The sequence below is a fragment of the Lolium perenne genome, chromosome 7, assembly GCF_019359855.2.
Source record: "Lolium perenne isolate Kyuss_39 chromosome 7, Kyuss_2.0, whole genome shotgun sequence".
In the NCBI taxonomy this organism is placed as follows: domain Eukaryota; kingdom Viridiplantae; phylum Streptophyta; class Magnoliopsida; order Poales; family Poaceae; genus Lolium; species Lolium perenne.
In genome coordinates, this window is record NC_067250.2 from 218,459,662 (window position 1) to 218,487,308 (window position 27,647).

Genomic DNA, 27,647 nt, shown 5'->3' on the forward strand with positions numbered 1-27,647 from the left:
GGTAAAGGCTGTCCATGGAATAGATTCTTCTGCCATTTTCACTTGCCAGAAACCGGCTTTTAGATCAAACTTAGAGAAATATTTGCTTCCTTGTATTCTATTTATCCATTCCTGCTTATTGGGTATATTGAATGCATCATCTACTGTGTTATCATTAAGTCTTTTGTAATTAATAACCATTCTAGACTTTCCTCTGACTTCTTGACATGGTTTCTAACTATAAATGCAGCTGATCGATGAGGACTTCTACTTTCTCTAATTGCTTTTAATTTTATTAATTCTTCGATATGCATTTTAAACTCTTCTATATCTTTGGGAGTAGCTTCTATTGGTCCTGTCTTGATTATGTAGTCAGGGTTTATAATATTTATTTTGCATACTATGGAATTCTTATCCCAATGCTTCATTGGTATTTCCCCAATTATTTGTATGTCTTCTAGTCTTTGCACAATTTTATTTATATCTTGTTTAGATTTTATATCTCTATACCAATTTGGTGAGAATGATTGTAAACCTATGCATTCTGTGCATGCATTTTCTATGAAATATTCTTCTATGGTGTTACTAATTTTATCTTCCTTGCAAGTTCTAGGAGTGTCATCACTAGAAAAGTATTCCTCGTCTTCCTTAGTTATTTCTCCATTTTGTAAAGATTTTCTTTGCTTTCGAGCCTCAGATATGTATGGAACATTATCTTTGTGAGGAATAAAGGTAACTCCATCTTCATGTATTATAGTGGTTTGTAAGGACTGCTGTAGGAATTGTAAACCTAGGATCATGTCATTGTTTATTACTGACAAATCCCTGATTGTGACTTCGTCTATTATATATTTTGTGCCATTTATGTATGATTCAATATTAAATGCTAATTGGTTATGTAATTTCTTTATTCCTGACATGTCTGTAGAGACTTCGGCTTTACTATCATCTATGGTTGTCACTAATTCTGGGCATCTAGCAAAAAACTTGTCATGGATGATGTTCTTAGTACAACCTGTGTCTAATAAAGCTAATATTTTATAGGAAATATTTGGCTTCAGCACTATTTTAATCGGGATTCTTATTCCTGACACTTCCTTAAATGGTAATCTTACTATATATTTATTTCCAAAACTAGTTAATGCATCTTTGAGTTGGATTAGCCTGTCTCCTTTTGCTCTTTTATCGTTGTCATTTGATCTTTTAGTTCAGTGTTTTTGGAAGCATTCTCTTCCTGGGCTTTATCTTTACCTTTATTTTTACTTACCTTTTAACTCCTCTAATTCTACTTCTAGCTTATTAATCCTATTTTCTAAATTTCTAACTCTGCTAGATAGTATTTCATCTTCTGGTTCATATTCTAACTCTTGTCTTGATTCTTGATTCTTAGCTTTTAAACAAGAGGCACAAGCCTGTTTTAAACATATGTTACAAGTAGACCTATTTTCTTGACTTGGGTAATATATACAGAAAGCACATTTTATATTATAATCTCCTTTACCTCTGATCCAGTCATGTTTACAGTCTACTTGGTTCATCATTTCAATTTTTAATCCTGCCAATTCATCTATTAAATCTAACTCATCTTCACTTGATTCCTCTTCTAACTTTTGTTTTTCTACTTCATCTGTTTCTATAATTGAATATATTGACTCATCATCTTTTATTTCATCATCGCAAACCAGTATATTTTCATTGACACTATCTATGATTAGAACTTTCTCTTGCTCTTCATATTTACTAGAGTATCTTTTCTGGTCTTTATTAGGGCAAGTTCTACTTAGATGGTCAGGCGAGTTACATATGAAACACCTGCATGTCTTATCGTATGATTTTTAAGGATCATATCTTCTTACATTCCTTTTATGTAAGAAAGGGGCTCTATTATCTGACCTTCTTAAGAAATATCTTCTCTTGGTTCTAAAATTTCTATTATCCCTTCGCTGAGGTTTATAATATTTTTTATTTTTGTACCGTTCTTGTCCATATGTTAATGGTATTTGGACAATGTTGTTGCAGAAATTATAATCTGATCTTTTCATGGATCTTTGAGCTTGAATATTTGTACATATTTTTCTTAGTTTTTTAAAAACGAATGTTATGGCTTGGGATATATTTAAATCTAATCCTGCTGTTTCTTTCTTATATTCCACAAATATTATTGATCCTAAAGGATCAGGTAATTTATTAAAATATCTTTCGACTACTCCTACATTATAACCTTGTTTAGCAGTGGTAGCATTATATAAGTAATGTTGAGAGAACTCTTTGATACCTTTCCAACTTGTTAGCGTTAATTTTTCTATTTCTCTTAACCTTTCATTTTGCAAAGCGGTTTCTCCTAATTCTGGATCTTCTGCTATAATTATAGTTGATATAACATTTGCAAAATTGTTTGGGTTACTTCCAGCCCTTTTTAATTCTGCATAACTAGCTGGAAATGTTTCTACCCATTGTTCCCATAAAACTTTTGCAGATTCTCCTAAAAATGTTTCGAGATATGTCAGCATATCCTCTACCTTAGATCCTATATTATGCTGGTTTTTATGTATTTTTGAACTATTAATCCTTTCCAGATGCTGAGTATATTTGGCCAATCTATTGGATCATGGGCTGCTAAATTTAATATTGCACCATCATATTTGGTGTTTTGAAATTGTATCGCTTTTAAATCTCTTCTCTTGCTACCCATATATTTATATTGTCCGGGGAATGTAAGATGGTTGAAAATCATCTTTCTCCAGGAGGCCATTGTCCGCGAGCCTACTAGGTCTTTCTTGTGGACCATCTTGCCTTCTTGAAGTTGAATCGTCTCCAAAGCTATATTCAGATCTTTTTCTTTTACTATTTTCTACTTCCATTGCTTCTAGTGCGTTTTCTAAATTATGTAGTCCAACATCATCTAGGGAATTTATGAAGTCATTATATTCCTCAGAGGCATCTAAATAATCTTCATCTGTCATCATTTCTCTCATTAACTCTTCTTCTTCTTCATAACTCTCTGTTAAAATTTTATTATTTATTTCCCATTGATCTTCTTCACTTATGGCTTTATTTTTATGACTTTGATCAATATTTTTGTTTATGTCTTCAACTTTTGATGCTACATTATTATTTACCTTTGGTGAGCTATTTGTGGCTGTTTCTCTCTCTTGTTTAAATTTCTTTAGCCTTGCAATTTCTCTTATGAAAAACAACTCTTTGTCTCTTATCTTAGGCCAATCTTTTATCATAGAATTGCTATACTCCCATTCTATATGCTTTAATTTTTGTTCATAATGATTTATTTCATTATTTAAATCTGTCCTTTCCATGCATTCTAATGTATCTTTGCTTTTATTGTCACTAGATTCTGGATTTACGACATGAGGGATTACGGGTCTTCTACAGATGCAGATTTATAATTTGTAAACCTAATGCTACTACTTCCTTCGCAGTTTTGATAGCTTATGTAAGCTTGTGGTTGTTTTAATTCCTTTCTTTCTACTAGTTCACCTATATTCCATTCTTCTCCAGCTCTTTCCTCAGAGCCGATTGTAAGGGGACTCATAAATTTTATACCTTTTGATTGCATATTTTCGATTACATCATTTACATTTACTCTGTATCTAGAGCTACTTTTATTTGTGAGTCTTCCTATAAATTCAATGCTTACTAACAAGTTGGTTCCTCTAAAGTCTTCATATCCTTTAGTCTGAAACCCAATACTCATTTTTTCAATAAATTCCCTTATAGGCATTATTAGATCTGGAGCTATATATGTTATTAACATATTTTCATTCATATCTCCTTCCATGAAGCCTAAAGCTGCTTTATCTATCGAATCCCATCTTTTGTCTAATAGAGTTATTAAGACCTTTGCTCCTATTTTCTTTCTTGTCATTCCTTTGACCCCTATAATATACATACCTTGATGAATATATTTATACCCACAATATTTGAGTTCACCTTCAATATTCTTGCTTACAATTCTCAAGTCTCTTTGGATGAGTTATTACACTTAACTCTACTTCTCTGGATATTCTATATAGATTGCTTCTACTTTCAAACATACCCATATGATATACTTGTTGTGGTTTTATTTTTCTTAGCGTATCTTTCTGATACCTTTCTAGATCTCTTTCAAGGTCTATAACTTCTTCTAAATTATTAACATCATCAGCTGTACTGCATGATAATCTATGTTTTATTGACAACGGCTTTGAGTCTTGTCTTATAAAGCGGAGGTTTCTGTCTCTTCTAGCGAAGTTTTTAGATATATCCATTTTTCTGAATTGATATTTCTCGACGATGTTACTAACCTGCATGAGGCTAGCACAATTTCTTTGTTTTTCTGCACACTATTTAGCTTTTCTAAAGTCTGAAGTAATAACTGGATGATTGTATTATTTTGTTTTATGATTATTTTGGAGTCTTCTTTTGGTGATTCGTGATTAGAAAAACCAATAGGAGGTGTTAAATATTTTGCTACTTCGTTTAAGGCTTGGTTATATTCGGACATGCAAATTATGAAAGGATCAATTTCTTTACTTCTTGCACTAATTCTTTAATTTTAAGAATATCTTGTCTTGTTTCAGCTCTTGTGAATAGGTCTTTGTTTTTATTCAGACAAACCCCTATACTTTTCCCAAGGGATAACACTTCTTCTTTAATATAATCGTTATTCCTACAGACCGTGTTCTGTCTTGTTTTTGCTTCTTCTAGCTTATGCAAAGCTATATCAACTTTATTGTTTAAACCTGAAAATCTTTCAATGAGTTTTTGATATTCTTTCAATAAACTTTCTAATTTTTGGTCTAAATTTTCTTGCCTTTTTCCCCAAGATATGAAAAAGTTATATATCAGATCAACGACAATATTTAACTGGCTATGGGAAGTATGCCAGGTATGATCTTCCGACGGATTTATTCTACATCTTATGTCAATATTATCTTTGGATTTCACTACCTTTCCTGTGCTAACTTCTAAATTTAGATACTTTAACCTTTCAATGATTGAACACTAGCTCTGATACCAATATACACAGACTACGATTTATTTACTAATAAATTCGAAATTAAAATAAACTGATTAAAATTTATTAAATGTTATTAAATGTTGAGATTATTTTATGGATTTTTGCAGGATCTTGGAGGCTGGCGAGGCCAACGGTACTTTCGGCGGTGTGCGCAGTGGTGTAATAGTCCTACTCAGTACTCCCCGTATTTATCATTGCATTGCTTCAGAAGCAGCTAAGTTTCTTTCCCTAGATGTTTTTAGCCAAGTTTATATGGGTTGATTTTTATCGTCTTCCCGGGCGGTTCCACCCAGAGAACACTTCTCTACGGCTACGGTTCTCGTTCTGACGCCACATGCAGGGCTTAACAGAGAACTACACGCAGAGATTTCTCCTATAGGATCCCTAGCATAAAAACCCATCCCATATAACCATGGTAAAAAGATCAAGGGAACACACAAAACTACTTCATTTCCACAATATAATTTACATACGGGTTTCCCTTTCGGGAACCCCCGAAGGGTTTACACACGGACGGAGGAATTACCTTACAACTTCACCAGATATATCGTACAAGCGCCTTCTTCTATGGAGGCTTCTTATTTTAGGGAAAATCTACTACTACTACTACTGAGCGGAGAGTGTGCTCTGGATGCTTGATGCTTGCTCTTCTGGTTGGTGATCCTTCTTCTGAGGCTTGGCCTCCTTTTATAGGAGGGAGAGATGCCTCCAGCACCGCTTCGTGGCCCTTCTCGGCGCTTCTCTTCATGGCACCACGTGGAAACGGTTGGTGTCACAGTATTCGCCATATTATTGGTCATACTGTGTGATACAGTATTGGCCATATAATTGGTGATACTGTGTGATAAGATCGACCATATAATTGGTGATCAGTGCGGTACAGTACCAACCATATTATTGGTGCTACAGGAGAGCACGCATTCGTGGCAATCTTCTCGGGCACGCCTTGTATGCTTGAAGTCTTCTTGGCATGTACTCCAGGATACATGCTCTTTTTTTTTTTTTTTCGCTGTTGCTACAGTGGAATTTTTACTGTTGCTACAGTAGCATTTATCATTTTTTTTTTTTTTATTTAAAGGGGGGTCTTCCCCGCCCAATTTCGATAAATTGGGCGGGGAAGACCCCCTTTAAATAAAAATAAAAAAAAATGATAAATGCTATCAGTAGCAACGATAAGAAAATTCCACCGTAGCAACAAAAAAAAAAAAAAAAGAGCATGTATCCTGGAGTACATGCCAAGAAGACTTCAAGCATACAAGGCGTGCCCGAGAAGATTGCCACGAATGCGTGCTCTCCCGTAGCACCAATAATATGGTTGGTATCTGCATCGCACAAGATCACCAATTATATGGTCAGATCAGATCACACAAGATCACCAATTATATGGCCAATCTTGTATCACACAAGATGACCAATAATATGGCGAATCTTGTGACACCAACCGTTTCCACGTGGTGCCATGAAGAGAAGCGCCGAGAAGGGCCACGAGCGGTGCTAGAGGCATCTCTCCCTCCTATAAAAGGAGGCCAAGCCTCGTAAGAAGGATCACCAACCAGAAGAGCAAGCATCAAGCATCCAGAGCACATCCAGAGCACACTCTCCGCTCAGTAGTAGTAGTAGATTTTCCCTAAAATAAGAAGCCTCCATAGAAGAAGGCGCTTGTAAGATATATCTGGTGAAGTTGTAAGGTAATTCCTCCGTCCGTGTGTAAACCCTTCGGGGGTTCCCGAAAGGGAAACCCGTATGTAAATTATATTGTGGAAATGAAGTAGTTTTGTGTGTTCCCTTGATCTTTTTACCATGGTTATATGGGATGGGTTTTTATGCTAGGGATCCTATAGGAGAAATCTCTGCGTGTAGTTCTCTGTTAAGCCCTGCATGTGGCGTCAGAACGAGAACCGTAGCCGTAGAGAAGTGTTCCCTTCGGGTGGAACCGCTCGGGAAGACGATAAAAATCAACCCATATAAACTTGGCTAAAAACATCTAGGGAAAGAAACTTAGCCGCTTCAAGCAATGCAATGATAAATACGAGTACCGAGTAGGACTATTACACCATCAAGACACCGCCGAAAGTACCGTTGGCCTCGCCAGCCTCCAAGATCCTGCAAAAATCCATAAAATAATCTCAACATTTAATAACATTTAATAAATTTTAATCAGTTTATTTTAATTTCGAATTTATTAGTAAATAAATCGTAGTCTGTGTATATTGGTATCAGAGCTAGTGTTCAATCATTGAAAGGTTAAAGTATCTAAATTTAGAAGTTAGCACAGAAAGGTAGTGAAATCCAAAGATAATATTGACATAAGGTGTAGAATAAATCCGTCGGAAGATCATACCTGGCATACTTCCCATAGCCAGTTAAATATTGTCGTTGATCTGATATATAACTTTTTCATATCTTGGGGAAAAAGGCAAGAAAATTTAGACCAAAAATTAGAAAGTTTATTGAAAGAATATCAAAAACTCATTGAAAGATTTTCAGGTTTAAACAATAAAGTTGATATAGCTTTGCATAAGCTAGAAGAAGCAAAAACAAGACAGAATACTGGTCTAGGAATAACGATTATATTAAAGAAGAAGTGTTATCCCTTGGGAAAAGTATAGGGTTTGTCTGAATAAAAACAAAGACCTATTCACAGGAGCTGAAACAAGACAAGATATTCTTAAAATTAAAGAATTAGTGCAAGAAGTAAAGAAATTGATCCTTTCATAATTTGCATGTCCGAATATAACCAAGCCTTAAACGAAGTAGCAAAATATTTAACACCTCCTATTGGTTTTTCTAATCACGAATCACCAAAAGAAGACTCCAAAATAATCATAAAACAAAATAATACAATCATCCAGCTTATTACTTCAGACTTTAGAAAAGCTAAATAGTGTGCGTAAAAACAAAGAAATTGTGCTAGCCTCATCTGGGTTAGTAACATCGTCGAGAAATATCAATTCAGAAAAATGGATATATCTAAAAACTTCGCTAGAAGAGACAGAAACCTCCAGTTTATAAGACAAGACTCAAAACCGTTGTCAATAAAGCATAGATTATCATGCAGTACAGCTGATGATGTTAATAATTTAGAAGAAGTTATAGACCTTGAAAGAGATCTAGAAAGGTATCAGAAAGATACGCTAAGAAAAATAAAACCACAACAAGTATATCATATGGGTATGTTTGAAAGTAGAAGCAATCTATATAGAATATCCAGAGAAGTAGAGTTAAGTGTAATAACTCATCCAGTAGACTTGAGAATTGTAAGCAAGAATATTGAAGGTGAACTCAAATATTGTGGGTATAAATATATTCATCAAGGTATGTATATTATAGGGGTCAAAGGAATGACAAGAAAGAAAATAGGAGCAAAGGTCTTAATAACTCTATTAGACAAAAGATGGGATTCAGTAGATAAAGCAGCTTTAGGCTTCATGGAAGGAGATATGAATGAAAATATGTTAATAACATATATAGCTCCAGATCTAATAATGCCTATAAGGGAATTTATTGAAAAATGAGTATTGGGTTTCAGACTAAAGGATATGAAGACTTTAGAGGAACCAACTTGTTAGTAAGCATTGAATTTATAGGAAGACTCACAAATAAAAGTAGCTCTAGATACAGAGTAAATGTAAATGATGTAATCGAAAATATGCAATCAAAAGGTATAAAATTTATGAGTCCCCTTACAATCGGCTCTGAGGAAAGAGCTGGAGAAGAATGGAATATAGGTGAACTAGTAGAAAGAAAGGAATTAAAACAACCACAAGCTTACATAAGCTATCAAAACTGCGAAGGAAGTAGTAGCATTAGGTTTACAAATTATAAATCTGCATCTCGTAGAAGACCCGTAATCCCTCATGTCAGAACCAGAATCTAGTGACAATAAAAGCAAAGATACATTAGAATGCATGGAAAGGACAGATTTAAATAATGAAATAAATCATTATGAACAAAAATTAAAGCATATAGAATGGGAGTATAGCAATTCTATGATAAAAGATTGGCCTAAGATAAGAGACAAAGAGTTGTTTTTCATAAGAGAAATTGCAAGGCTAAAGAAATTTAAACAAGAGAGAGAAACAACCACAAATAGCTCACCAAAGGTAAATAATAACGTAGCATCAAAAGTTGAAGACATAAACAAAAATATTGATCAAAGTCATAAAAATAAAGCCATAAGTGAAGAAGATCAATGGGAAATAAATAATAAATTTTTAACAGAGAGTTATGAAGAAGAAGAAGAGTTAATGAGAGAAATGATGACAGATGAAGATTATTTAGATGCCTCTGAGGAATATAATGACTTCATAAATTCCCTAGATGATGTTGGACTACATAATTTAGAAAACGCACTAGAAGCAATGGAAGTAGAAAATAGTAAAAGAAAAAGATCTGAATATAGCTTTGGAGACAGTTCAACTTCAGTAAGGCAAGATGGTCCACAAGAAAGACCTAGTAGGCCTGCGGGACAATGGCCTCCGGAGAAAGATGATTTTCAACCATCTTACATTCCCGGACAATATAAATATATGGGTAGCAAGAGAAGAGATTTCGAAAAGCCGGTACAATTTCAAAACACCAAATATGATGGTGCAATATTAAATTTAGCAGCCCATGATCCAATAGATTGGCCAAATATACTCAGCATCTGGAAAGGATTAATAGTTCAAAAATACATACAAAACCAGCATAATATAGGATCTAAGGTAGAGGATATGCTGACATATCTCGAAACATTTTTAGGAGAATCTGCAAAAGTTTTATGGGAACAATGGGTAGAAACATTTCCAGCTAGTTATGCAGAATTAAAAAGGGCTGGAAGTAACCCAAACAATTTTGCAAATGTTATATCAACTATAATTATAGCAGAAGATCCAGAATTAGGAGAAACCGCTTTGCAAAATGAAAGGTTAAGAGAAATAGAAAAATTAACGCTAACAAGTTGGAAAGGTATCAAAGAGTTCTCTCAACATTACTTATATAATGCTACCACTGCTAAACAAGGTTATAATGTAGGAGTAGTCGAAAGATATTTTAATAAATTACCTGATCCTTTAGGATCAATAATATTTGAAGAAAGTAAGAAAGAAACAGTAGGATTAGATTTAAATATATCCCAAGCCATAACATTCGTTTTCAAAAAGCTAAGAAAAATATGTACAAATATTCATGCTCAAAGATCCATGAAAAGATCAGATTATAATTTCTGCAACAACATTGTCCAAATACCTTTAACATATGGACAAGAACGGTACAAAAATAAAAAATATTATAAACCTCAGCGAAGGGATAATAGAAATTTTAGAACCAGGAGAAGATATTTCTTAAGAAGGTCAGATAATAGAGCACCTTTCTTACATAAAAGGAATGTAAGAAGATATGATCCCAGAAAATCATACGATAAGACATGCAGGTGTTTCATATGTAACTCGCCTGACCATCTAAGTAGAACTTGCCCTAATAAAGACCAGAAAAGATACTCTAGTAAATATGAAGAGCAAGAGAAAGTTCTAATCATAGATAGTGTCAATGAAAATATACTGGTTTGTGATGATGAAATAAAAGATGATGAGTCAATATATTCAATCATAGAAACAGATGAAGTAGAAAAACAAAAGTTAGAAGAAGAATCAAGTGAAGATGAGTTAGATTTAATAGATGAATTGGCAGGATTAAAAATTGAAATGATGAACCAAGTAGACTGTAAACATGACTGGATCAGAGGTAAAGGAGATTATAATATAAAATGTGCTTTCTGTATATATTACCCAAGTCAAGAAAATAGGTCTACTTGTAACATATGTTTAAAACAGGCTTGTGCCTCTTGTTTAAAAGCTAAGAATCAAGAATCAAGACAAGAGTTAGAATATGAACCAGAAGATGAAATACTATCTAGCAGAGTTAGAAATTTAGAAAATAGGATTAATAAGCTAGAAGTAGAATTAGAGGAGTTAAAAGGTAAGTCAGAAAATAAAGGTAAAGATAAAGCTCAGGAAGAGAATGCTTCCAAAAACACTGAACTAAAAGATCAAATGACAACAAGAAAAGAGCAAAAGGAGACAAAGCTAATCCAACTCAAAGATGCATTAACTAGTTTTGGAAATAAATATATAGTAAGATTACCATTTAAGGAAGTGTCGTGAATAAGAATCCCGATTAAAATAGTGTCAAGCCAAATATTTCCTATAAAATATTAGCTTTATTAGACACAAGGTTGTACTAAGAACATCATCCATGACAAGTTTTTTGCTAGATGCCCAGAATTAGTGACAACCATAGATGATAGTAAAGCCAAGTCTCTACGTACATGTCGAATAAAGAAATTACATAACCAATTAGCATTTAATATTGAATCATACATAAATGGCACAAAATATATAATAGACGAAATCACAATCGTGGATTTGTCAAGAATAAACAATGACATGATCCTAGGTTTACAATTCCTACAGCAGTCCTTACAAACCACTATAATACATGAAGATGGAGTTACCTTTATTCCTCACAAAGATAATGTTCCATACATATCGAGGCTCGAAAGCAAAGAAAATCTTTACAAAATGGAGAAATAACCGAGGAAGACGAGGAATACTTTTCTAGCGATGACACTCCTAGAACTTGCAATGAAGATAAAATTAGTAACACCATAGAAGAATATTTCATAGAAAATGCATGCACACAATGCATAGGTTTACAATCATTCTCACCAAATTGGTATAGAGATATAAAATCTAAACAAGATATAAATAAAATTGTGCAAAGACTAGAAGACATACAAATAATTGGTGAAAAACCAATGAAGCACTGTGATAAGAATTCCATAGTATGCAAAATAAATATTATAAACCCCTAATACAAATTCAAGACCTGACCAATAGAAGCTACTACCAAAGATATAGCAGAGTTTAAAATGCATATCGAAGAATTAATAAAATTAAAAGCAATTAGAGAAAGTAGAAGTCCTCATCGATCAGCTGCATTTATAGTTAGAAACCATGCTCAAGAAGTCGAGGAAAGTCTAGAATGGTTATTAATTACAAAAGACTTAATGATAACACAGTAGATGATGCATTCAATATACCCAATAAGCAGGAATGGATAAATAGAATACAAGGAAGCAAATATTTCTCTAAGTTTGATCTAAAAGCCGGTTTCGGCAAGTGAAAATGGCAGAAGAATCTATTCCATGGACAGCTTTTACCTGTCCTCAAGGACATTATGAATGGTTAGTCATGCCGTTAGGCTTAAAGAATGCACCCGCATTATTTCAAAGAAAATGCAAAACATATTTAATGAAAATCAAGCTTTTATATTAGTTTATGTAGATGATCTACTTGTTTTCTCAAAATCCTATAAAGAGCATATTGCTCATCTTGAAACTTTCTTCAGAAAGTAGAACAGAATGGGTTAATACTATCCAAAAAGAAAATGGAAATTTGCAAAGAAAAAATCAATTTTCTTGGACACGAAATAGGTGAAGGAAAGATATACCTACAAGAGCATATAGCCAGAAAAATATTACAATTTCCCGATACTATGAATGACAAAAAGATTCTACAACAATTTTTAGGAATTGTGAACTATGCAAGAAATTATATAGATAACTTAGCAAAACTTGCTGGTCCACTATATGCAAAACTAAGGAAAAATGGCCAGAAATATTTTAATTCTGAAGATATAAAGCTTGTAAAAGCTATAAAAGAAAAGGTTAAATATTTGAAGCCTTTAGAATTGCCACTAGATGATAATTATTTAATCATTGAAACAAGATGCATCTCAAGAAGGATGGGGTGCTATATTGAAGCAAAACCTAATAAATTTTCTCGCAAAGACAAGAGAAAATATGCAGATATGCCTCAGAAGCTATAAACTAAAGATAGTAAATAACATCGATAGAGAAATCCTTGCAATAGTCCATGCAATCAATGCATTTAGACTATATTTAGGATTTAAAGAATTCACAAGATTTAACTGATCAGAAGCAATATGCAGTATATTATAATCAAATCAATAGCAAGAAAAGTTCAACTAGAAGATGGGTTCTATTTGAAGATATAATAACTGGAATGGATATAAGGTTGTTTTTGAACATATTAAAGGAAAAGATAATTGTTTACCTCGACATATTCTCTCGTTCATCAATTTTGCAGAAATGAAGAGAGGAATGAATTTCAATGGAATGGAAACATTCTCATTTGGAGCTGAAAATAAACTACGAATATTCCCTCCAAATACATACAAATTCAAGTCAAGGATCACATTGTCCTCGATGATATGCAAGAATGCATATTGGACAATTTGTGGTATCAATATAATAACAAAAGAGATGAGAAGGGATATTTTCTATCAATCCTAAATAGCCTTTCTGAATATTTTAATATGATTAATGGGAAAATGCCCTCATCAGAAAATATTGAAATACCAGAGGTAAAACCATTATACATCCTATATGATGGAAAGACACCTGGAATTTATACCACATTCGAAAAAATACTTGAAGCAAAAGCAGCAGCAAAATATACAGGAGGAGCATCCTGGAAGAAATATACTAATATTGAAGAAGCATTATCTCTCGCAAGAGCAATGATAGGAATAAATTACTATGTAGAGCCTGAAGCGAAAGAATATATTAATAAGCAAAAACTGGCTCAAAGTAAATTAGCCTCAAAACAGATATCTATCAAAAAGACAATAGAAGAAGGCCAAACTTCTTCAAAGAAGCCAGAAGGCCAAACTTCTTCTAAAAAGACAAAAGAAGAAGAATTGCAAAAATATGGTTCATATAAGCAATGCCTTATACAGGGTGTTGATCCATTGGATGGAGAATATATAGACCAAAAAATAGATGCGAAAATGGAAGATGCAAGGAATTCAATCATATTAGAAATAAAAGAACAAGTTCTAAGAGAAGTACGAGTCGAATTTACTGAAAATTTTTATGAATTAAAGACGCAGTATGAAGAAAAATTTAAAAACTTTGAGGATGATTATTTCCTAAAATTTGATACCAAGACCGATGATACAATGGAAGATTCACAACTACCAGAATAAGTCTGAGATATTGATATGTATATCAATACTTCGGGCATGGAGGACATGACTACCCCGAATAATATAAGGTATATTGATAACATGTTATCAATAAATTGGGCGGGGAAGACCCCCCTTTTTTAAATAAAAATAAAAATAAAAATAAAATGATAAATGCTACTGTAGCAACAGTAAAAATTCCACTGTAGCAACAGCAAAAAAAAAAAAAAAAAGTATCCTGGAGTACATGCCAAGAAGACTTCAAGCATACAAGGCGTGCCCGAAAAGATTGCCACGAATGCGTGCTCTCCTGTAGCACCAATAATATGGTTGGTACTGCACATGATATCACCAATTATATGGTCGGCATCGTATCACACAAGATCACCAATTATATGGCCAATATCAGTATCACACAAGATGACCAATAATATGGCGAATACTGTGACACCAACCGTTTCCACGTGGTGCCATGAAGAGAAGCGCCGAGAAGGGCCACGAAGCGGTGCTGGAGGCATCTCTCCCTCCTATAAAAGGAGGCCAAGCCTCAGAAGAAGGATCACCAACCAGAAGAGCAAGCATCAAGCATCCAGAGCACATCCAGAGCACACTCTCCGCTCAGTAGTAGTAGTAGTAGATTTTCCCTAAAATAAGAAGCCTCCATAGAAGAAGGCGCTTGTAAGATATATCTGGTGAAGTTGTAAGGTAATTCCTCCGTCCGTGTGTAAACCCTTCGGGGGTTCCCGAAAGGGAAACCCGTATGTAAATTATATTGTGGAAATGAAGTAGTTTTGTGTGTTCCCTTGATCTTTTTACCATGGTTATATGGGATGGGTTTTTATGCTAGGGATCCTATAGGAGAAATCTCTGCGTGTAGTTCTCTGTTAAGCCCTGCATGTGGCGTCAGAACGAGAACCGTAGCCGTAGAGAAGTGTTCCCTTCGGGTGGAACTGCCTGGGAAGACGATAAAAATCAACCCATATAAACTTGGCTAAAATCATCGTGGGAAAGAAACTTAGCTGCTTCAAGCAATGCAATGATAAATACGGGAGTACCGAGTAGGACTATTACACCATCACAAGACACCGCCGAAAGTACCGTTGGCCTCGCCAGCCTCCAAGATCCTGCAAAAATCCATAAAATAATCTCAATATTTAATAACATTTAATAAATTTTAATCAGTTTATTTTAATTTCGAATTTATTAGTAAATAAATCGTAGTCTGTGTATATTGGTATCAGAGCTAGTGTTCAATCATTGAAAGGTTAAAGTATCTAAATTTAGAAGTTAGCACAGGAAAGGTAGTGAAATCCAAAGATAATATTGACATAAGGTGTAGAATAAATCCGTCGGAAGATCATACCTGGCATACTTCCCATAGCCAGTTAAATATTGTCGTTGATCTGATATATAACTTTTTCATATCTTGGGGAAAAAGGCAAGAAAATTTAGACCAAAAATTAGAAAGTTTATTGAAAGAATATCAAAAACTCATTGAAAGATTTTCAGGTTTAAACAATAAAGTTGATATAGCTTTGCATAAGCTAGAAGAAGCAAAAACAAGACAGAACACGGTCTGTAGGAATAACGATTATATTAAAGAAGAAGTGTTATCCCTTGGGAAAAGTATAGGGGTTTGTCTGAATAAAAACAAAGACCTATTCACAGGAGCTGAAACAAGACAAGATATTCTTAAAATTAAAGAATTAGTGCAAGAAGTAAAGAAATTGATCCTTTCATAATTTGCATGTCCGAATATAACCAAGCCTTAAACGAAGTAGCAAAATATTTAACACCTCCTATTGGTTTTTCTAATCACGAATCACCAAAAGAAGACTCCAAAATAATCATAAAACAAAATAATACAATCATCCAGTTATTACTTCAGACTTTAGAAAAGCTAAATAGTGTGCAGAAAAACAAAGAAATTGTGCTAGCCTCATCTCAAGTTAGTAACATCGTCGAGAAATATCAATTCAGAAAAATGGATATATCTAAAAACTTCGCTAGAAGAGACAGAAACCTCCAGTTTATAAGACAAGACTCAAAACCGTTGTCAATAAAGCATAGATTATCATGCAGTACAGCTGATGATGTTAATAATTTAGAAGAAGTTATAGACCTTGAAAGAGATCTAGAAAGGTATCAGAAAGATACGCTAAGAAAAATAAAACCACAACAAGTATATCATATGGGTATGTTTGAAAGTAGAAGCAATCTATATAGAATATCCAGAGAAGTAGAGTTAAGTGTAATAACTCATCCAGTAGACTTGAGAATTGTAAGCAAGAATATTGAAGGTGAACTCAAATATTGTGGGTATAAATATATTCATCAAGGTATGTATATTATAGGGGTCAAAGGAATGACAAGAAAGAAAATAGGAGCAAAGGTCTTAATAACTCTATTAGACAAAAGATGGGATTCAGTAGATAAAGCAGCTTTAGGCTTCATGGAAGGAGATATGAATGAAAATATGTTAATAACATATATAGCTCCAGATCTAATAATGCCTATAAGGGAATTTATTGAAAAAATGAGTATTGGGTTTCAGACTAAAGGATATGAAGACTTTAGAGGAACCAACTTGTTAGTAAGCATTGAATTTATAGGAAGACTCACAAATAAAAGTAGCTCTAGATACAGAGTAAATGTAAATGATGTAATCGAAAATATGCAATCAAAAGGTATAAAATTTATGAGTCCCCTTACAATCGGCTCTGAGGAAAGAGCTGGAGAAGAATGGAATATAGGTGAACTAGTAGAAAGAAAGGAATTAAAACAACCACAAGCTTACATAAGCTATCAAAACTGCGAAGGAAGTAGTAGCATTAGGTTTACAAATTATAAATCTGCATCTGTAGAAGACCCGTAATCCCTCATGTCAGAACCAGAATCTAGTGACAATAAAAGCAAAGATACATTAGAATGCATGGAAAGGACAGATTTAAATAATGAAATAAATCATTATGAACAAAAATTAAAGCATATAGAATGGGAGTATAGCAATTCTATGATAAAAGATTGGCCTAAGATAAGAGACAAAGAGTTGTTTTTCATAAGAGAAATTGCAAGGCTAAAGAAATTTAAACAAGAGAGAGAAACAGCCACAAATAGCTCACCAAAGGTAAATAATAACGTAGCATCAAAAGTTGAAGACATAAACAAAAATATTGATCAAAGTCATAAAAATAAAGCCATAAGTGAAGAAGATCAATGGGAAATAAATAATAAATTTTTAACAGAGAGTTATGAAGAAGAAGAGTTAATGAGAGAAATGATGACAGATGAAGATTATTTAGATGCCTCTGAGGAATATAATGACTTCATAAATTCCCTAGATGATGTTGGACTACATAATTTAGAAAACGCACTAGAAGCAATGGAAGTAGAAAATAGTAAAAGAAAAAGATCTGAATATAGCTTTGGAGACAGTTCAACTTCGCAAGGCAAGATGGTCCACAAGAAAGACCTAGTAGGCCTGCGGGACAATGGCCTCCGGAGAAAGATGATTTTCAACCATCTTACATTCCCGGACAATATAAATATATGGGTAGCAAGAGAAGAGATTTCGAAAAGCCGGTACAATTTCAAAACACCAAATCTGATGGTGCAATATTAAATTTAGCAGCCCATGATCCAATAGATTGGCCAAATATACTCAGCATCTGGAAAGGATTAATAGTTCAAAAATACATACAAAACCAGCATAATATAGGATCTAAGGTAGAGGATATGCTGACATATCTCGAAAAATTTTTAGGAGAATCTGCAAAAGTTTTATGGGAACAATGGGTAGAAACATTTCCAGCTAGTTATGCAGAATTAAAAAGGGCTGGAAGTAACCCAAACAATTTTGCAAATGTTATATCAACTATAATTATAGCAGAAGATCCAGAATTAGGAGAAACCGCTTTGCAAAATGAAAGGTTAAGAGAAATAGAAAAATTAACGCTAACAAGTTGGAAAGGTATCAAAGAGTTCTCTCAACATTACTTATATAATGCTACCACTGCTAAACAAGGTTATAATGTAGGAGTAGTCGAAAGATATTTTAATAAATTACCTGATCCTTTAGGATCAATAATATTTGAGGAATATAAGAAAGAAACAGCAGGATTAGATTTAAATATATCCCAAGCCATAACATTCGTTTTCAAAAAACTAAGAAAAATATGTACAAATATTCAAGCTCAAAGATCCATGAAAAGATCAGATTATAATTTCTGCAACAACATTGTCCAAATACCATTAACATATGGACAAGAACGGTACAAAAATAAAAAATATTATAAACCTCAGCGAAGGGATAATAGAAATTTTAGAACCAAGAGAAGATATTTCTTAAGAAGGTCAGATAATAGAGCCCCTTTCTTACATAAAAGGAATGTAAGAAGATATGATCCCAGAAAATCATACGATAAGACATGCAGGTGTTTCATATGTAACTCGCCTGACCATCTAAGTAGAACTTGCCCTAATAAAGACCAGAAAAGATACTCTAGTAAATATGAAGAGCAAGAGAAAGTTCTAATCATAGATAGTGTCAATGAAAATATACTGGTTTGCGATGATGAAATAAAAGATGATGAGTCAATATATTCAATTATAGAAACAGATGAAGTAGAAAAACAAAAGTTAGAAGAGGAATCAAGTGAAGATGAGTTAGATTTAATAGATGAATTGGCAGGATTAAAAATTGAAATGATGAACCAAGTAGACTGTAAACATGACTGGATCAGAGGTAAAGGAGATTATAATATAAAATGTGCTTTCTGTATATATTACCCAAGTCAAGAAAATAGGTCTACTTGTAACATATGTTTAAAACAGGCTTGTGCCTCTTGTTTAAAAGCTAAGAATCAAGAATCAAGACAAGAGTTAGAATATGAACCAGAAGATGAAATACTATCTAGCAGAGTTAGAAATTTAGAAAATAGGATTAATAAGCTAGAAGTAGAATTAGAGGAGTTAAAAGGTAAGTCAGAAAATAAAGGTAAAGATAAAGCCCAGGAAGAGAATGCTTCCAAAAACACTGAACTAAAAGATCAAATGACAACAAGAAAAGAGCAAAAAGGAGACAGGCTAATCCAACTCAAAGATGCATTAACTAGTTTTGGAAATAAATATATAGTAAGATTACCATTTAAGGAAGTGTCAGGAATAAGAATCCCGATTAAAATAGTGCTGAAGCCAAATATTTCCTATAAAATATTAGCTTTATTAGACACAGGTTGTACTAAGAACATCATCCATGACAAGTTTTTTGCTAGATGCCCAGAATTAGTGACAACCATAGATGATAGTAAAGCCGAAGTCTCTACAGACATGTCAGGAATAAAGAAATTACATAACCAATTAGCATTTAATATTGAATCATACATAAATGGCACAAAATATATAATAGACGAAGTCACAATCAGGGATTTGTCAGTAATAAACAATGACATGATCCTAGGTTTACAATTCCTACAGCAGTCCTTACAAACCACTATAATACATGAAGATGGAGTTACCTTTATTCCTCACAAAGATAATGTTCCATACATATCTGAGGCTCGAAAGCAAAGAAAATCTTTACAAAATGGAGAAATAACTAAGGAAGACGAGGAATACTTTTCTAGTGATGAAACTCCTAGAACTTGCAAGGAAGATAAAATTAGTAACACCATAGAAGAATATTTCATAGAAAATGCATGCATAGAATGCATAGGTTTACAATCATTCTCACCAAATTGGTATAGAGATATAAATCTAAACAAGATATAAATAAAATTGTGCAAAGACTAGAAGACATACAAATAATTGGGGAAATACCAATGAAGCATTGGGATAAGAATTCCATAGTATGCAAAATAAATATTATAAACCCTGACTACATAATCAAGACAGGACCAATAGAAGCTACTCCCAAAGATATAGAAGAGTTTAAAATGCATATCGAAGAATTAATAAAATTAAAAGCAATTAGAGAAAGTAGAAGTCCTCATCGATCAGCTGCATTTATAGTTAGAAACCATGCTGAAGAAGTCAGAGGAAAGTCTAGAATGGTTATTAATTACAAAAGACTTAATGATAACACAGTAGATGATGCATTCAATATACCCAATAAGCAGGAATGGATAAATAGAATACAAGGAAGCAAATATTTCTCTAAGTTTGATCTAAAAGCCGGTTTCTGGCAAGTGAAAATGGCAGAAGAATCTATTCCATGGACAGCCTTTACCTGTCCTCAAGGACATTATGAATGGCTAGTCATGCCGTTAGGATTAAAGAATGCACCCGCATTATTTCAAAGAAAAATGCAAAACATATTTAATGAAAATCAAGCTTTTATATTAGTATATGTAGATGATCTACTTGTTTTCTCAAAATCCTATAAAGAGCATACTGCTCATCTTGAAACTTTCTTCAGGAAAGTAGAACATAATGGGTTAATACTATCCAAAAAGAAAATGGAAATTTGTAAAGAAAAAATCAATTTTCTTGGACACGAAATAGGTGAAGGAAAGATATACCTACAAGAGCATATAGCCAGAAAAATATTACAATTTCCTGATACTATGAATGACAAAAAGATTCTACAACAATTTCTAGGAATTGTGAACTACGCAAGGAATTATATAGATAACTTAGCAAAACTTGCTGGTCCACTATATGCAAAACTAAGGAAAAATGGCCAGAAATATTTTAATTCTGAAGATATAAAGCTTGTAAAAGCTATAAAAGAAAAGGTTAAATATTTGAAGCCTTTAGAATTGCCACTAGATGATAATTATTTAATCATTGAAACAGATGCATCTCAAGAAGGATGGGGTGCTATATTGAAGCAAAAACCTAATAAATTTTCTGCAAAGACAGAAGAGAAAATATGCAGATATGCCTCAGGAAGCTATAAACTAAAGACAAGAATAACATCGATAGAGAAATCCTTGCAATAGTCCATGCAATCAATGCATTTAGACTATATTTAGGATTTAAAGAATTCACAAGATTTAACTGGATGTGAAGCAATATGCAGATATTATAATCAAATCAATAGCAAGAAAAGTTCAACTAGAAGATGGGTTCTATTTGAAGATATAATAACTGGAATGGATATAAGGTTGTTTTTGAACATATTAAAGGAAAAGATAACATTTTACGACATATTCTCTCGTTCATCAATTTTGCAGAAATGAAGAGAGGAATGAATTTCAATGGAATGGAAACATTCTCATTTGGAGCCGAAAATAAACTACGAATATTCCCTCCAAATACATACAAATTCAAGCCGAAGGATCACATTGTCCTCGATGATATGCAAGAATGCATATTGGACAATTTGTGGTATCAATATAGAAGGGATATTTTCTATCAATCCTAAATAGCCTTTCTGAATATTTTAATATGATTAATGGGAAAATGCCCTCATCAGAAAATATTGAAATACCAGAGGTAAAACCATTATACATCCTATATGATGGAAAGACACCTGGAATTTATACCACATTCGAAAAAATACTTGAAGCAAAAGCAGCAGCAAAATATACAGGAGGAGCATCCTGGAAGAAATATACTAATATTGAAGAAGCATTATCTCTCGCAAGAGCAATGATAGGAATAAATTACTATGTAGAGCCTGAAGCAAAAGAATATATTAATAAGCAAAAACTGGCTCAAAGTAAATTAGCCTCAAAACAGATATCTATCAAAAAGACAATAGAAGAAGGCCAAACTTCTTCAAAGAAGCCAGAAGGCCAAACTTCTTCTAAAAAGACAAAAGAAGAAGAATTGCAAAAATATGGTTCATATAAGCAATGCCTTATACAGGGTGTTGATCCATTGGATGGAGAATATATAGACCAAAAAATAGATGCGAAAATGGAAGATGCAAGGAATTCAATCATATCAGAAATAAAAGAACAAGTTCTAAGAGAAGTACGAGTCGAATTTACTGAAAAATTTTATGAATTAAAGACGCAGTATGAAGAAAAATTTAAAAACTTTGAGGATGATTATTTCCTAAAATTTGATACCAAGACCGATGATACAATGGAAGATTCACAACTACCAGAATAAGTCTGAGATATTGATATGTATATCAATACTTCGGGCATGGAGGACATGACCCCCCAAAAAATATAAGGTATATTGATAACGTGTTATCAATAAATTGGGCGGGGAAGACCCCCCTTTAAATAAAAATAAAAAAATAAAAATAAAATGATAAATGCTACTGTAGCAACAGCGAAAAAAAAAAAAAAAAAGAGCATGTATCCTGGAGTACATGCCAAGAAGACTTCAAGCATACAAGGCGTGCCCGAGAAGATTGCCACGAATGCGTGCTCTCCTGTAGCACCAATAATATGGTTGGTACTGTACCGCACAGTATCACCAATTATATGGTCGGTACTGTATCACACAGTATCACCAATTATATGGCCAATACTGTATCACACAGTATGACCAATAATATGGCGAATACTGTGACACCAACCGTTTCCACGTGGTGCCATGAAGAGAAGCGCCGAGAAGGGCCACGAAGCGGTGCTGGAGGCATCTCTCCCTCCTATAAAAGGAGGCCAAGCCTCAGAAGAAGGATCACCAACCAGAAGAGCAAGCATCAAGCATCCAGAGCACATCCAGAGCACACTCTCCGCTCAGTAGTAGTAGTAGTAGATTTTCCCTAAAATAAGAAGCCTCCATAGAAGAAGGCGCTTGTAAGATATATCTGGTGAAGTTGTAAGGTAATTCCTCCGTCCGTGTGTAAACCCTTCGGGGGTTCCCGAAAGGGAAACCCGTATGTAAATTATATTGTGGAAATGAAGTAGTTTTGTGTGTTCCCTTGATCTTTTTACCATGGTTATATGGGATGGGTTTTTATGCTAGGGATCCTATAGGAGAAATCTCTGCGTGTAGTTCTCTGTTAAGCCCTGCATGTGGCGTCAGAACGAGAACCGTAGCCGTAGAGAAGTGTTCCCTTCGGGTGGAACTGCCTGGGAAGACGATAAAAATCAACCCATATAAACTTGGCTAAAAACATCTAGGGAAAGAAACTTAGCTGCTTCTGAAGCAATGCAATGATAAATACGGGGAGTACTGAGTAGGACTATTACACCCGCGCACACCGCGAAAGTACATTGGCCTCGCCAGCCTCCAAGATCCTGCAAAATCCATAAAATAATCTCAACATTTAATAACATTTAATAAATTTTAATCAGTTTATTTTAATTTCGAATTTATTAGTAAATAAATCGTAGTCTGTGTATATATATTTATTTCCAATATACACAGACTACGATTTATTTACTAATAAATTCGAAATTAAAATAAACTGATTAAAATTTATTAAATGTTATTAAATGTTGAGATTATTTTATGGATTTTTGCAGGATCTTGGAGGCTGGCGAGGCCAACGGTACAGATTTCAAGTGTGTGCGTAGTGGTGTAATAGTCCTACTCAAGACTTCGTATTTATCATTGCATTGCTTCGTATGCAGCTAAGTTTCTTTCCTAGATGTTTTTAGCCAAGTTTATATGGGTTGATTTTTATCGTCTTCCTGTGCAGTTCCACTCCGAAGGGAACACTTCTCTGCTGCTTCGATTCGACGCCACATGCAGGCTTAACAGAGAACTACACGCAGAGATTTCTATAGGATCCCTAGCATAAAAACCCATCCCATATAACCATGGTAAAAAGATCAAGGGAACACACAAAACTACTTCATTTCCACAATATAATTTACATGCGGGTTTCCCTTTCGGAACCCCGAAGGGTTTACACATCGACGGAGTAATTACCTTACAACTTCACCAGATATATCTTACAAGCGCTTCTTCTATGGAGGCTTCTTATTTTAGGGAAAATCTACTACTACTACTCGAGCGGAGAGTGTGCTCGATGTGCTCGATGCTTGATGCTTGCTCTTGGTTGGTGATCCTTCTTCGAGGCTTGGCCTCCTTTTATAGGGGAGATGCCTCACCGCCGTGGCCCTTCTCGGCGCTTCTCTTCATGGCACCACGTGGAAACGTTGGTGTCAAGATTCGCCATATTATTGGTCATACCGTGTGATACGAGATTGGCCATATAATTGGTGATATGTGTGATACAAGATCGACCATATAATTGGTGATCTTGTGGTGATCAACCATATTATTGGTGCTACAGAGAGCACGCATTCGTGGCAATCTTTTCGCACGCCTTGTATGCTTGAAGTCTTCTTGGCATGTACTCCAGGATACTTTTTTTTTTTTTTTTTTGTTGCTACGATGGAATTTTTTACTGTTGCTACAGTAGCATTTATCATTTTATTTTTATTTTTATTTTTATTTAAAAAAGTCTTCCTCGCCCAATTTATTGATAACATGTTATCAATATACCTTATATTATTCGGAGTCATGTCCTCCATGCCCGAAGTATTGATATACATATCAATATCTCGTACTTATTCTCGTAGTTGTGAATCTTCCATTGTATCATCGGTCTTGGTATCAAATTTTAGGAAATAATCATCCTCAAAGTTTTTAAATTTTTTCTTCATAGCGTCTTTAATTCATAAAATTTTTCAAGAATTTCACTCGCATTTCTCTTAGAACTTGTTCTTTTATTTCGATATGATTGAATTCCTTGCATCTTCCATTTTCGCATCTATTTTTGGTCTATATATTCTCCATCCAAAGGATCAACACACTGTATAAGGCATTGCTTATATGAACCATATTATAGCAATACTTATACTTTAGACTTTATATAAGAAGTTTGTCCTTCTCGATTCTATGAAGAAGTTTGGCCTTCTTATATTGTCTTTTGATAGATATCTCTGTTTTGAGGCTAATTTACTTTGAGCCGCTTTTTGCTTATTAATATATTCTTTCGCTTCAGGCTCTACATAGTAATTTATTCCTATCATTGCTCTTGCGAGAGATAATGCTTCTTCAATATTAGTATATTTCTTCCAGATGCTCCTCCCGTATATTTTGCCGCTTTTTGCTTCAAGTATTTTTTCAATGTGGTATAAATTCGTGTGTCTTTCCATCATATAGATGTATAATGGTTTTACCTCCGTATTTCAATATTTTCTGATGAGGGCATTTTCCCATTAATCATATTAAAATATTTCAGAAAGGCTATTTAGGATTGATAGAAAATATCCCTTCTCATCTCTTTTGTTATTATATTGATACCACAAATTGTCCAATATGCATTCTTGCATATCATCGAGGACAATGTGATCCTTCGGCTTGAATTTGTATGTATTTGGAGGGAATATTCGTAGTTTATTTTCAGCTCCAAATGAGAATGTTTCCATTCCATTGAAATTCATTCCTCTCTTCATTTCTGCAAAATTGATGAACGAGAGAATATGTCGTAAACAATTATCTTTTCCTTTAATATGTTCAAAAACAACCTTATATCCATTCCCGATTATTATATCTTCAAATAGAACCCATCTTCTAGTTGAACTTTTCTTGCTATTGATTTGATTATAATATCGCATATTGCTTCACAATCGGTTTGTATCGTGAATTCTTTTAAATCCTAAATATAGTCTAAATGCATTGATTGCATGGACTATTGCAAGGATTTCTCTATCGATGTTATTCTTGTCTTTAGTTTATAGCTTCTGAGGCATATCTGCATATTTTCTTCTCGTCTTTGCAGAAAATTTATTAGGTTTTTGCTTCAATATAGCACCCCATCCTTCTTGAGATGCATCTGTTTCAATGATTAAATAATTATCATCTAGTGGCAATTCTAAAGGCTTCAAATATTTAACCTTTTCTTTTATAGCTTTTACAAGCTTTATATCTTCGAGATTAAAATATTTCGGCCATTTTTCCTTAGTTTTGCATATAGTGGACCAGCAAGTTTTGCTAAGTTATCTATATAATTTCTTGCATAGTTCACAATTCCTAAAAATTGTTGTAGAATCTTTTGTCATTCATAGTATCGGAAATTGTAATATTTTTCGCTATATGCTCTTGTAGGTATATCTTTCCTTCACCTATTTCGTGTCCAAGAAAATTGATTTTTTCTTTGCAAATTTCCATTTTCTTTTTGGATAGTATTAACCCATTCTGTTCTACTTTCTGAAGAAAGTTTCAAGATGAGCAATATGCTCTTTATAGGATTTTGAGAAAACAAGTAGATCATCTACATAAACTAATATAAAGCTTGATTTTCATTAAATATGTTTTGCATTTTTCTTTGAAATAATGCGGTGCATTCTTTAAGCCTAACGGCATGACTAACCATTCATAATGTCCTTGAGGAACAGTAAAAGCTGTCCATGGAATAGATTCTTCTGCCATTTTCACTTGCCAAAACCGGCTTTTAGATCAAACTTAGAGAAATATTTGCTTCCTTGTATTCTATTTATCCATTCCTGCTTATTGGGTATATTGAATGCATCATCTACCGTGTTATCATTAAGTCTTTTGTAATTAATAACCATTCTAGACTTTCCTCCGACTTCTTCAAGATGGTTTCTAACTATAAATGCTGATCGATGAGGACTTCTACTTTCTCTAATTGCTTTTAATTTTATTAATTCTTCGATATGCATTTTAAACTCTTCTATATCTTTGGGAGTAGCTTCTATTGGTCCTGTCTTGATTATGTAGTCGTGGTTTATAATATTTATTTTGCATACTATGGAATTCTTATCCCAATGCTTCATTGGTATTTCCCCAATTATTTGTATGTCTTCTAGTCTTTGCACAATTTTATTTATATCTTGTTTAGATTTTATATCTCTATACCAATTTGGTGAGAATGATTGTAAACCTATGCATTCTGTGCATGCATTTTCTATGAAATATTCTTCTATGGTGTTACTAATTTTATCTTCATTGCAAGTTCTAGGAGTGTCATCATAGAAAGTATTCTTCGCTCTTCCTCGCTTATTTCTCCATTTTGTAAAGATTTTCTTTGCTTTCGAGCCTCAGATATGTATGGAACATTATCTTTGTGAGGAATAAAGGTAACTCCATCTTCATGTATTATAGTGGTTTGTAAGGAATGTAGGAATTGTAAACCTAGGATCATGTCATTGTTTATTATCGACAAATCCCTGATTGTGATTTCGTCTATTATATATTTTGTGCCATTTATGTATGATTCAATATTAAATGCTAATTGGTTATGTAATTTCTTTATTCTGACATGTCTGTAGAGACTTCGGCTTTACTATCATCTATGGTTGTCACTAATTACGGGCATCTAGCAAAAACTTGTCATGGATGATGTTCTTAGTACAACTCGTGTCTAATAAAGCTAATATTTTATAGGAAATATTTGGCTTCAAAGACTATTTTAATCGTGATTCTTATTCTCGACACTTCCTTAAATGGTAATCTTACTATATATTTATTTCCAAAACTAGTTAATGCATCTTTGAGTTGGATTAGCGTCTCCCTTTTTGCTCTTTTTTACTGTTGTCATTTGATCTTTTAGTTCGATGTTTTTGGAAGCATTCTCTTCACGAGCTTTATCTTTACCTTTATTTTCTGACTTACCTTTTAACTCCTCTAATTCTACTTCTAGCTTATTAATCCTATTTTCTAAATTTCTAACTCTGCTAGATAGTATTTCATCTTCTGGTTCATATTCTAACTCTTGTCTTGATTCTTGATTCTT